This window comes from Callithrix jacchus, chromosome 14 (assembly GCF_049354715.1).
Source record: "Callithrix jacchus isolate 240 chromosome 14, calJac240_pri, whole genome shotgun sequence".
Lineage (NCBI taxonomy): Eukaryota > Metazoa > Chordata > Mammalia > Primates > Cebidae > Callithrix > Callithrix jacchus.
In genome coordinates, this window is record NC_133515.1 from 71,208,056 (window position 1) to 71,220,469 (window position 12,414).

The window sequence follows — 12,414 nt, forward strand, 5'->3', positions numbered from 1 at the left end:
CCTTGCTATGAACTGCCCTGCTTTGAAATTTATATTAGGAATGGAAAGGCTCAGTTATAAAGAACTGTGACAGCAAAACTCTCAGAACCCTGGGATGGAACTGCAGTTGAAGTATACTATTCTATTCTTTTGTTTTCTAAAAATATAACCGTATTGATTTTCCTAGTATTTAGTGTAATATAGCACCCTCCCTAATCTTATACCAGTTTTTTAAAACTTTATGCTGCTAAAAACCCACTAAAAGATTATTTTCCTAGTATAAAGATTTTTTTTACCTAAATTAATTTTCACATTAACTCTGACAATATCATTCAATACATTAGAAATAAATGTAAGCAGAATCGTTTCCTTTTTTTTTTTTTTTTTTTGAGATGGAGTTTCACTCTTGTTGCCCAGGCTGGAGGACAGTGGTGTGATCTTGGCTCACTGCAATCTTCGCCTCCCAGGTTCAAGTGATTCTCCTGCTTCAGCCTCCCAAGTCACTGAGATTATAGGCGCCTGCCACTACAACCAGCTAATTTTTGTATTTGTAGTAGAGTTGGGGTTTCGCCATGTTGGCTAGGGTGGACTCGAACTCCTGACCTCAGGTGATCCACCTCCCTCAGCCTCCCAAAGTGCTGGGATTACAGGTGTGAGCCACCATGCCCAGCCAGCAGAATTGTTCTTAAAGGACTACAACATTTATTAAGAGCATCCTAACCATCTTAATGCCTGCAGATGTCCCTAACTTCTAGTCTTAATTTAAAGGAAATATATTAGTGTAGAGCTGGAAATCATTTGCCTTTCAGTTCTTTGTTTTTACAGAATCCTTACCTCAATGTTTTCTGAGGTTTTTCCTAAGGAAATTAACCTTGTTAGTAATGTTTTCCATTACCCATATTAGCATTTACTATTAATGATTTGCATTGGCATTTACTAGCAATGATTTAGGAGTAGATAACGCAGTTTGTCAATCACAAACATGTTCTCAGTTCTGAGGCTACTTCATTTTTCTCCTTATTAGCTTTAGAGCGAACAGGAAAATAAAATATGGATGCAGTATTAGAAAATGAAAAGTAGCCCTGAAAAGGGCATCTTTAAGTCTTGAATTATCATATCATGGCACAGAAATGTAGGGATACTCTTCCAGCTTAAGCAATAAGAGGAGTCTATTTACCCATTGATCAATAGGTTAATATTGGTTAATTTTTGCTCTACATGTAAAATAACTTGCTTATGTTCTACAGTTTTAAAAATAACATGAAGAGTACATATTTTTCAACAAATGGAAATCAATGTAATGCACTATATGAATAAAATGAAGGACAAAAACCATGTGATCATTTCAATAGACATAGAAAAAAACATTCAACAACATCCCTTCATGACAAAAACATTCAACAAACTAGAAATAGATGGGAACTTCCTCATCCTGATAGAGGACATCTACAAAAGCCCACAGCTAACATCACACTTACTGGTAAATGACTGACAGTTTTCTCCCTGAAATCAGGAACAAGACAAAGATGTCTTTTTCTCACCACTTCTATTCAACATTGTAATAGCCACGGCAAGACAATAAAATGTAAAAGCATCTAGATTGGACAGGAAGAAATAAAACTATCTCTGCTTACAGATGACATGATCATGTACATAGAAAATTCTAAGGAATCCACAAAAAAACTATGAAAACTATAGAGTTTAGCAAGGTCTCAGGAAACCAGATAAACATTCAAAAGTCAGTTGTTTTTCTATACACTAGCAAGGAAAAATCCAAAAATGAAATTGAGAAAATATTCCATTTACAATAGCATCAAAAAAATATTTAGGAATGAATTTAACAGAAGAAGCACAAGATATGTACTCTGAAAACTACAAAACATCACTGAAAGAAATTAAAGAATACCTAAATAAATGGAAGAAATTGCATATTCATGGATTGGAAGACTTAATATTGTAAAGATGGCAATACTTGCAAAGGCTATACGCACAATGCAATCTCTATCAAAATTTCAACTGTATTTTTTGCAGAAATTGAGAAGTTGATCAAAATTCACCTGGAAATTCAAGAGTTGAAGAATAGACATAACAATATTAAAAAGTTGAAGAACTCACATTTCACGATTTTTAAACTTACTACAAAGTTATAGAGTAGTTTGATTACACAGTGTGGTACTTGCATAAAGATAGATATATAGATAAACAGAATAAAGTTAAGTCCAGAAAAAAGCCTCACATTGATTTTTGGCAAGAGTGTTAAGATCAGTTAGTGAAAGAATAGTATTTTCAACAAAGGATGCTGGGACAACTGAATATCCGTATGTAAAAGAATGAATGTGGACCCACACCTCATACCATATATACACAATAACACAAAATGGATCGCAAACTTATAGGTACAAGCCAAAGCTCTAAACCAGGATGTCCAATCTTTCGGCTTCCCTGGGCCACATTAGAAGAAGAAGTGTCTTGGGCCACACGTAAAATACACTAACACTAACTGTAGATGATGAGCTAAGAAAAAGAAAATTGCAAAAAACAAAATCTCATAATGCTTTACAAACTTGTGTTGGGCCACATTCAAAGCCATCCCGGGCCGCATGTGGCCTGCAGGCCACAGGTTGGACAAACTTCCTCTAAACTCTTAGAAGAAAACAGGTATAAATCTTCATGACTTGGATTAGGCAACAGATACTTAGATATTACACCTAAAGCACAAGGAATTAAAAATATATAAATTGGACTTCGTCAAAATTTTTAAATTTTTGTGCTTCAAAGGACATTGTCAAGAAAGTGCAAAGATAACCCACAGAATGGGAAAAATAGTTACAAATTATGTATCTCAGGGATTTGTGTCTAGAATATATAAAGGACTCTTACGACTCAACGATTAAAAAAGATAAGCCAATTAAAAAGTGGGCAAAGGCCTAGGCGAGGTGGCTTATGCCTGTAATCCCAGCACTTTGGGAGGCTGAGGTGGGTAGATGGCCTGAGCTCAGGAGTTTGAGACCAGCCTGGACAAAGTTGCAAAACACTGTCTTTATAAAAATACACACACACACACACACACACACACACACACACACACTAGCCAGGCATGGTGGTGCATGCCTATAGTCCCAGCTACTGGGGGGCTGAGGCAGAAAGATCACTTGAGCCCAGGAGGTTGAGGCTGCAGTAAACCATGTTTACTGCACTCCAGTCTGGGCAACAGAGGGAGACCCCATCTCTAATAATAATAATAAATTTAAAATAAATAAATAAAATTGGGCAAAGTATCTGAATAGACATTTCTCCAAAGAAGATATACAAATGGCCAAAAAGCTCATTATTTGCTATAAGGGAAAATGCAAATCAAAGTCACAACAACATTCTACTTCACATTAAATAAGATGCTCTAATGAAAAAGACATCTAACAACAAGTGTTGATGAGGATGTAGAGAAATTGGGACCCTCATACGTTGTTGATGAGAATGTTAAAAATTTTATAGCTGCTTTGTAAACAGTTTTGCAGTTCCTCAAAAGTTTAAACAGGCCAGCATGGTGGCTCACACCTATAATCCCAGCAGTTTGAGAGGTTGAGGTGGGACAATTTATTGAGCTCAGGAGTTCAAGACCAGACTATGCAACATAGCAAGATTTCATCTCTATCAAAATATTCAAAAATTAGCTGGGCATCAGGGAGCTTATCTGTGCTCCCAGCTACTCCAAAGGCCTGGGTAAGAGGATCACTTGAGCAGTGAGCTATGATCATGCACTGCACTCCAGCCAGGGTAACAGAGTGAGACCCTGTCTCAAAAAACAAACAAGTGTAAATATAAAGTTATCAAGTTATTGGAGTAACTTTATATTTGTACACCAATACAAAGTATTGGTAACTGTATACTTGGCATTGGAGTTGCTGAGTCATATGCCAAGAGATGGGATCATATGCCAAGAGATGAAATACATATCCACACCGAAACTTGTATATAAATGTTCAGAGCAGCAGTATTCATAATGGCCAAAGAGTAGAAACAGCCTGTGCCCACCATCAGATGAATGAATAAAATGTGGTAGATCCAGCAGGGTGCAGTGGCTCATGCCTGTAATCCCAGCACTTTGGGAGGCTGAAGTGGGAGGATCACCTGAGGTCAGGAGTTTGAGGCAAGCCTGGCCAACGTGGCAAAACCTGTCTCCACTGAAAATACAAAAATTAGTTGGATGTGGTGGTGCAGAACTATATCCGCTACTAGGGAGGCTGAGACAGGAGAATCACTTGAACCTAGGAGGCGGAGGTTGCAGTGAGCTGAGATTGCACCACTGAACTCCAGCCTGGGCAACAGAGTGAGACTCTGTCTCAAAAAAAATGTGGTATATACATACAATGGAATATTATTCAGCCATAAAAAAGGAATACAGTACGAATATATAGCCATGGTTGAGTCTTGAAAACATGCTAAGTGAAAGATGCCAGACACAAAAGGCCACATATTGTATGAATCTATTTATATGAAATGTCCATAGTAGGCAAATACAAAGGACAGAAAGCAGGTTAGTGGTTGCCAAGGGCTGTGGAGGAGAAGGTAGTGGAGACTGACTACAATGGATATGTGGTTTCTTTTTTGGGTAATGAAAATATTCTAGAATTAGATATTGGTGATGGCTACACAACCTTATGAATATACCAAAATCCAGTAAACTATACTTTAAAAGGATAAATCTTATAGTTTGTATCTTACATTAAGATCTCAATAAAAAAAGATCACATATTTACAAATGACTAAAGAAAAAGTCACAGTTTAAATGGATGTATACTAGGACCACATTTACAAATTTAATGATCCATTATTTGTGGTTATCCCTGCCAAGAATTTCATGATTGGCTCAAAAAATTAAGAGGTAACTGTTAACCTCAAATATGAAAAGTATTATACATATATCTTACCTGGAAGGTACTTTGCTATCTTAATGACACAATAAATTAATTCAAAGTTAAACATGCTTATTTGTTTAGTTATGCTAATTATATATTTTATTGTGAAGTACCAAAGCCTTAAGAATATTACTAAATCAGCATTTAACATCTATATTCCCTATTCGAGGGCCATAATAAAAAAAATCAAAACAGTAAATTGGTAGGATTATGGTCTGCACTGAGATCTAGACACCCGATTCCCTCATTTCATTCAGTATCTGCAGTTAGTTAACAAGTATAAAGCAACAGTTATATTAGTGCACCATCCTGGGTAGTTAAAAATTCTAATTTTATACAATAGCCACCATCCTTTTCACTACCACTAATGTTACAGAACCGTATAACACTGGGACTGTATATATAACTATACAATATAACTGACTGCTAAATAAATAAATTTTCATATCTAGATTCTGAATTTGAAAGTAATCTATCATGTCTAGTTTCTGAATTTGAAAGTAATCCATCTTCACTTCAGGGTACAGGAAAAAGTCTTGGTGTTCCAAATACCACCAGTGACTTTTGGAAATATTTACTGACACAAGATAAACTGTTTACAATTGTGGAGTGAATGCTCTTTTCTCTGAATCTCTGACTTCCTGTTTCTCTTCCAAACCCCAAAAAGGAAAGAAAAAGAAATGAAAGAATCCTTCTACTTAGGCTTACCCTAAGGAAGCACAGCGTTAGCCTCTATGATATTCTTTAGTTTTTGCCTCTTAAGGGACAGCTTAACTGGGCAAGGTAATCGTGTGTGTGTGTGTGTGTGTGTGTGTGTGTGTGTGTGTGTAAAAGATCTTTACTGGGCTAATTGTGTATATGTGTGTATGTGTTTGTAAAAGATCTTTCTCGACGAGATTGAGACTGAAGCATGCCTTGTTTAAGGTATCTTCTGACCAAGGGACAGCTTAACTGGGCTAGGTAATCGTGTGTGTGTGTGTGTGTGTGTGTGTGTGTGTGTGTGTGTGTGTGTGTAAAAGATGTTTCTCGACGAGACTGAAGCATGCCTTGTTTAAGGAACCTTCGGACCACCACCTAGCGCCACTTGGGCAACGCCTGCCCATCGGTGGCACTGCCCGGAACAGCAGAGCTCCTCACTGCACACTCCTCTGGGCCACACTGCTTTGCGAGCCAGACTTGCAAGACTGGCATTTTCACAAAGAAAGCAGTGACCCTCAGGTAGCCCACCACCAGAGCTTTTCCAATGTAAATGGTTCGACTTCTATTCCCACAGCGTTTCGCACAACAAAACCCACGGCTAAAAAGTGCGGTCCTTTAAAAAGTGCCCCACTAACTTCGGGGACAGTGGTTTCAGGGTAAGTCACCTCAGGGTGCTCTGACTCACCAGCAACTCGAGGTGTACAAAATGCCTCTTTTAAGTTTTGAGTTTAAAGTTTCGCCCCGGAGATCCTAGTGGAGCTCCCGAAGCCGAAGCCGAAGCCAAGCGTGGCATCCCTGGCCGCGCGGGTCCCTCGGCGCGGGGACCCTAAGTTGCCCCGCTGCGCCCCCGGGACCGCTCGCGCCGCTCCAGAAGCCCGGGCCCGGTGTTTCCAAACAGAACGTCAAGGGAGCCCAAGGGCGCGAGGGGTCGCCGGCCACTGCCCTCTGCCCACCTCTCCCGGCGACACCTAGACCTGGGGGCCGACTCGGGGCTGCAGCGGGAGGTGCAGCGACGGGTCCCGAGCCAGCCTGCTCCGTCCCCCTTGTCCCCGCTCGCCCGCTCCGCCCGGCGCCCCCAACCTCCGCCCCGCGAGCCCCCCGGGACTGCGCGCTCTCGAGGGGGCGGGGATCCCAGGGTGGCGGAGACGCTGGGGTCACCCCTCGGCCTTCTCACCTGCCTATTTCAGCAGCGGGTCCCCGACCGCAGCGCCCTATATCCCGGCAGCGCCTGGCCCCCAGGCTCCACGGGCTCCCAGCCCGCGCCAGCCTCAAGCCGAGCCCGGAGAGGGCGGGGAAGGGTACCGCCTCCTCTCGGACTGGCGGCCAGCGTAGCTAATAGAAGGCTACAGCCGACCACCTGGCGTCATCGGAGGTGTGGCTATAACTTTGGCTCCTCCCAGTCCCTGCCCAAGGAGGGAACTCTGTCCCGGAGTGGTACCTCTAACGTCCCCACTGCGAGACTCCAGAGTCTGCTGCAGCGGTCGGTCACCTCCATTCCACTCGCTCTGCCTGTACTGCTGCAGCAACCTCCCTTGGTTTCCCAGCCCGAAGTCTCTCCCCTTGCCAATCCACCCTTCATCTTCCTGCCAGGTTAATTTCCTTAAGAGCAGTTTTGATGTACGGTGTGCCAAAGACTTTCATTGGCTTCCTTTTGCTTAAATGATCAAGAAGAGATTCCCTATTCTAGTTTTCAAGGTCTCCATCCCATCTTTTCAGTTTTATTTCTCCTAGCTCCCTTCACACACCTGAGACTACTGTGCACCTCACCACCCAACGGAAGTTCACTGAGAGCGTTTACATGCTCTTTCCTGTCTCCACTTTTAAAAGTTCTACACAGCTTAGAATAATCTTCTCACCGGGGATGGTGGCTCATGCCTGTAATCCCAATACGTTGAAAGGGGGAGGCAAGTGGATCACTTGAGGCCAGGAATTCGAGCCTGGCAACATGGTGAAATCCTGTCTCTACAAAAAAATAAAAAATAAAAAGAATAGCTAGGCCTGGTGGCGCTCACTTGCAGTCTCAGCTACTCCAGACGCTGAGGCTAGAGGATTGCTCGAACACAGATGGAGGCTACAGAGAGCAGTGATCACACCACTGCACTGAAGTCTGGGCGACAGAGCAAGATCCTCTCTCAAATCATCGTCATCATCATCATCATCATCATCTCCTTCTTCTCCAGGTAACCATATCTGTCACCCCACCTAGCAGAAATGTCTTCTCTGGTTTCTGCTCCTTGAGCATCTAGGTTTTCGCCTCTCTTGGGGCTTAGCTCCCTCTGTCTTATGCACAGCTCCTAACATCTCTTTATGTTATTATTATTTTGTTTTGCAACCTCCTCAGCACTCAGCACAGAGCATATTGCATAAGTAAACGAGTGAAAATTTAAATCTAATTGAATTTTACATGCCAACCTAGGGTCTGGAGAGGTTCATCTCACGGTAAAATAAAGAGAATTTTGAATGTTATGGATAATCATTTCCCAAGTCACAAAGCTAGGTCATACAGACTACTCTCTTTGGTTCACAGGTGTCCAATAGAGGGTATCAGAAAACTTTTCTACTGCAATCTTTTTTTTTTTAAGCTTTATCTCATACATAAGACACACACACACACACACACACACACACACACACACGGATGGTCACAGTGGCTCATGCCTGTAATCCCAGCACTTTGGGAGACCAAGCCAGGAGATCACTTGAGATCATCCTGGTCAATGTATCGAAACCCCATCTCTACTAAAAATGCAAAAATTGGCCGAACATGGTGGCACATACCTGTAATACCAGTTATTCAGGAGGAGACAGGAGAATCACTTGAGCCAGGGAGGCAGAGGTTGCAGTGAGCTGAGATGGCACCCCTGCACTCCAGACTGGGTGACAGAGCAAGACTCTGTCTCAAAAAAAAAAAAAAAAAAAAAAGAAAGAAAGAAAAGAAAAAAACCCACAAAATAGATAAAGATTTTCAAATTTCCTTAGAGGAAAAACAGTAAGTGAATACAACTAAAAGGCCAGTAAGCAAGTATCAGGCTTCCATATTTCTTCCAGATGAGCACTAATTTTGGATAGGATCCCAGACTACCCCCACACGTCAAATTCCTTTTGCCTTCTGTGGGAGCTGATGATGCATATCATATGAAAAATTGTCTCCAAACAGCTTTGGCAAACAAGCAGACTGGACTGGGCTTATTTTATAGAGCACGCAGGAGTTAAACAAACAGTTTCAGTAACTTGCATAATTTAACACAGCAAGCCAGTAGAGACCAAGCAGGAGAAAGAGAGAAAGAATGCCAAAATAGAATAACTTCCGTTTGTGAGTCAGAAATACTAAATATACTAAGAGAACTGAGTGAATAAAGTCACTCATGAAAAGCTACTTTCTAAATACGGCTGCCACCCCTGTAAGGCTCAGCCAATATTTACTTACTGTCACCTTTTTCTAGAAACATGACAAACTGAATTTGTCTGGCTATGGAGAATACAGTGGAACAGCATCCGATCTCTGTCTGTGCTGAGAAAAACACATGATACAATGGAGTATTATTCAGCAGTAAAAAGAAATAAAGTACTGATGCAAGCTACAAAATTGATAACCCTTGAAAACACTATGCTTAAGGAAAGAAACCAGTCATTTAAAAAGCACATAATGTTTTTGCCCGTTCAGTATGATGTTGGCTGTGGGTTTGTCATGAATAGCTTTTATTATTTTGAGATACATTCCATCGATACCTAGTTTATTGAGAGTTTTTAGCATAAAGGGCTGTAGAATTTTGTCAAAGGCCTTCTCTGCATCTATTGAGATGATCATGTGGTTTTTGTCTTTGGTTCTGTTTATGTGATGGATTACATTGATAGATTTGCGTATGTTGAACCAGCCTTGCATCCCCCGGATGAAGCCTACTTGATCGTGATGGATAAGCTTTTTGATGCGCTGTTGCATTCAGTTTGCCAGTATTTTATTGAAGATTTTAGCATCTATGTTCATCACGGATATTGGCCTGAAGTTTTCTTTTTTAGTTTGTCTCTGCCAGGTTTTGGTATCAGGATGATGTTGGTCTCATAAAATGAGTTAGGGAGGAGTCCCTCTTTTTGTTTTGTTTGGAATAGTTTCAGAAGGAATGGTAACAGTTCCTCTTTGTGTGTCTGGTAGAATTTGGCTGTGAACCCATCTGGACCTGGGCTTTTTTTGGTTGGTAGGCTATTAATTACTGCCTCAATTTCAGCCCTTGTTATTGGTCTATTCAGGGATTCAACTTCTTCCTGGTTTAGTCTTGGGAGGGTATAAATGTCCAGGAGTTTATTTCTTCCAGATTTACTGGTTTATGTGCATAGATTTGTATGTAGTGATCTCTGATGGTAGTTTGTATTTCTGTGGAATCAGTGGTGATATCCCCTTTATCATGTTTAATTGCATTTTTCAACTCTTCTGTCTTTTCTTTTTTATTAGTCTGGTTAGCAGTTCGTCTATTCTGTTGATCTTTTCAAAAAATCAGCTCCTGAATTTATTGATTTTTTTCGAAGGGTTTTTTTGTGTTTCCATCTCCTTCAGTTCTACTCTGATCTTACTTGCTAGCTTTTGAATTTTTTTGATCTTGATCCTCTAGCTCTTTCAATTTTGATGATAGGGTGTCAATTTTAGATCATTCCTCGCTTCTCATCTGGGCATTTATTGCTATAAATTTCCCTCCAGACACTGCTTTAAATTTGTCCCAGAGATTCTGGTACATTGTGTCTTCGTTCTCATTGGTTTTGATGAACATCTTCATTTCTGCCTTCATTTCATGTTTATCCAGTCGTCATTCAGGAGCAAGTTGTTCAGCTTCCATGTAGTTGTGTGGTTTTGAGTGAGTTTCTTAATCCTGAGTTCTAATTTGATTGCACAACAGAATAGGAAAAAATTTTTGCAATTTACCCATCTGACCAAGGGCTAATGTCCAGAATCTACAAAGAACTAAAGCAGATTCACAACAAACAAACAAACAAACAAACCCATTCAAAAGTGGGAAAGGATATGAACAGACCCTTTTCAAAAGAAGACATTTATGAGGCCAAGAAACATGAAAAAATGTTCAACATCAATGGTCATTAAAGAAATGCAAATCAAAACCACATCGAGATACCATCTTACCCCAGCTAGAATGATGATCATTAAAAAATCTGGAGACAACAGATGCTGGAGAGGATGTGAAGAAATAGGAACACTTTTACACTGTAGGTGGGACTGTAAATTAGTTCAACCATTGTGGAAGACAGTGTGGCGATTCCTCAAGGATCTAGAAATAGAAATTCCATTTGGCCCAGCAAACCCATTACTGGGTATATACCCAAAGGACTATAAATCATTCTATTATAAAGACACATGCACATGTATGTTCATAGCGGCACTGTTTACAATAGCAAAGACCCAACCCAAATACCCATCATTATCCCAAAAAGAAATCTCACTCGTCTTAGCCATTATCCCTATCCTCCCCAGCCCTAAGCAACCACTAATCCAGTTCTGTCTCTATGGATTTGGCTATTCTGAACATTTCATATAAATGGGATCATACAGTATGTGCTTTTTAAAAATTGTACTTTAAGTTCTGTGGTACATGTGCAGATCTTACAGGATGGTTGCACAGGTACACACACGCCATGATGGTTTGCTGCCTCCATCCCCCATCACCTGCATCAGGCATTTCTTCCAATGTTATCCCTCCCTAACCTCCCCACCCCCTCACTGTCCCTCCCCTAACCCCCCACCCCACAACAGACCCCAGTGTGTGATGTTCCCGTCCCTGTGCCCTTGTGTTCTCATTGTTCAACACCCACCTATGAGTGAATACATGTGGTGTTTGATTTTCTGTTCTTGTGTCAGTTTGCTGAGAATAATGGTTTCCAGATTCATCTATATCCCTGCAAAGGACACGAACTCATTGTTTTTTACGGCTGCATAGTATTCCATGGTGTATATGTGCCATGTTTTCTTTATCCAGTCTATTATTGATGGACATTTGGGTTAGTCTTTGCTATTGTAAACAGTGCGTGATGAACATGCGTGTGCATGTGTCTTTATAATAGAATGATTTATAGTCCTTTGGGTATATACCCAGTAATGGGTTTGCTGGGCCAAATGGAATTTCTATTTCTAGATCCTTGAGGAGTTGCCACACTGTCTTCCACAATGGTTGCACTAATTTACACTCCCACCAACAGTGTAAAAGTGTTCCTATTTCTCCACATCCTCTCCAGCATCTGTTGTCTCCAGATTTTTTAATGGTCACCATTCTAACTGGCGTGAGATGGTATCTCAATGTGGTTTTGATTTGCATTCCTCTAATGACCAGTGATGATGAACATTTTTTCATATGTTTGTTGGCTTCATATATGTCTTCTTTTGAAAAGTGTCTGTTCATATCCTTTGCCCACTTTTGGATGGGTTTGTTTGTTTGTTTTCTTGTGAATCTGCTTTAGTTTTTTGTAGATTCTGGATATTAGCCCTTGGTCAGATGGGTAAATTGCAAACATTTTTTCCCATTCTGTTGGTTGCCAGTTTGCTCTAATGATTGTTTCTTTTGCTGTACAGAAGTTCTGAAGTTTAATTAGATCCCATGTCTATTTTGGCTTTTGTTGCCATTGCTTTTTGGTGTTTTAGTCATGAAGTCCTTGCCTATGCCTATGTCCTGAATGGTTTTACCTAGGTTTTCTTCTAGGGTTTTTATGGTGTTAGGTGTTATGTTTAAGTCCTTAATCCAACTGGAGTTGATTTTAGTGTAAGGTGTCAGGAAGGGGTCCAGTTTCTGCTTTCTGCACATTGCTAGCCACTTTTCCCAACACA

General features: G+C 40.7%; 1 protein-coding gene across 5 annotated transcripts in view; it reads right to left on the bottom strand.

The window, feature by feature from the left end:
* PLEKHH2 (pleckstrin homology, MyTH4 and FERM domain containing H2) overlaps positions 1–6,875 on the bottom strand; it is a 139,848-nt gene extending 132,973 nt beyond the window's left edge. For all 5 annotated transcript variants that reach the window (XR_008476403.2, XM_054245013.2, XM_078349436.1 and 2 more), the window contains exon 1: positions 6,769–6,875. The gene's annotated coding sequence lies outside the window, so the exon portion shown is untranslated. The remainder of the gene's footprint in view (positions 1–6,768) is intronic.
* Positions 6,876–12,414: the final 5,539 nt, after the last annotated feature.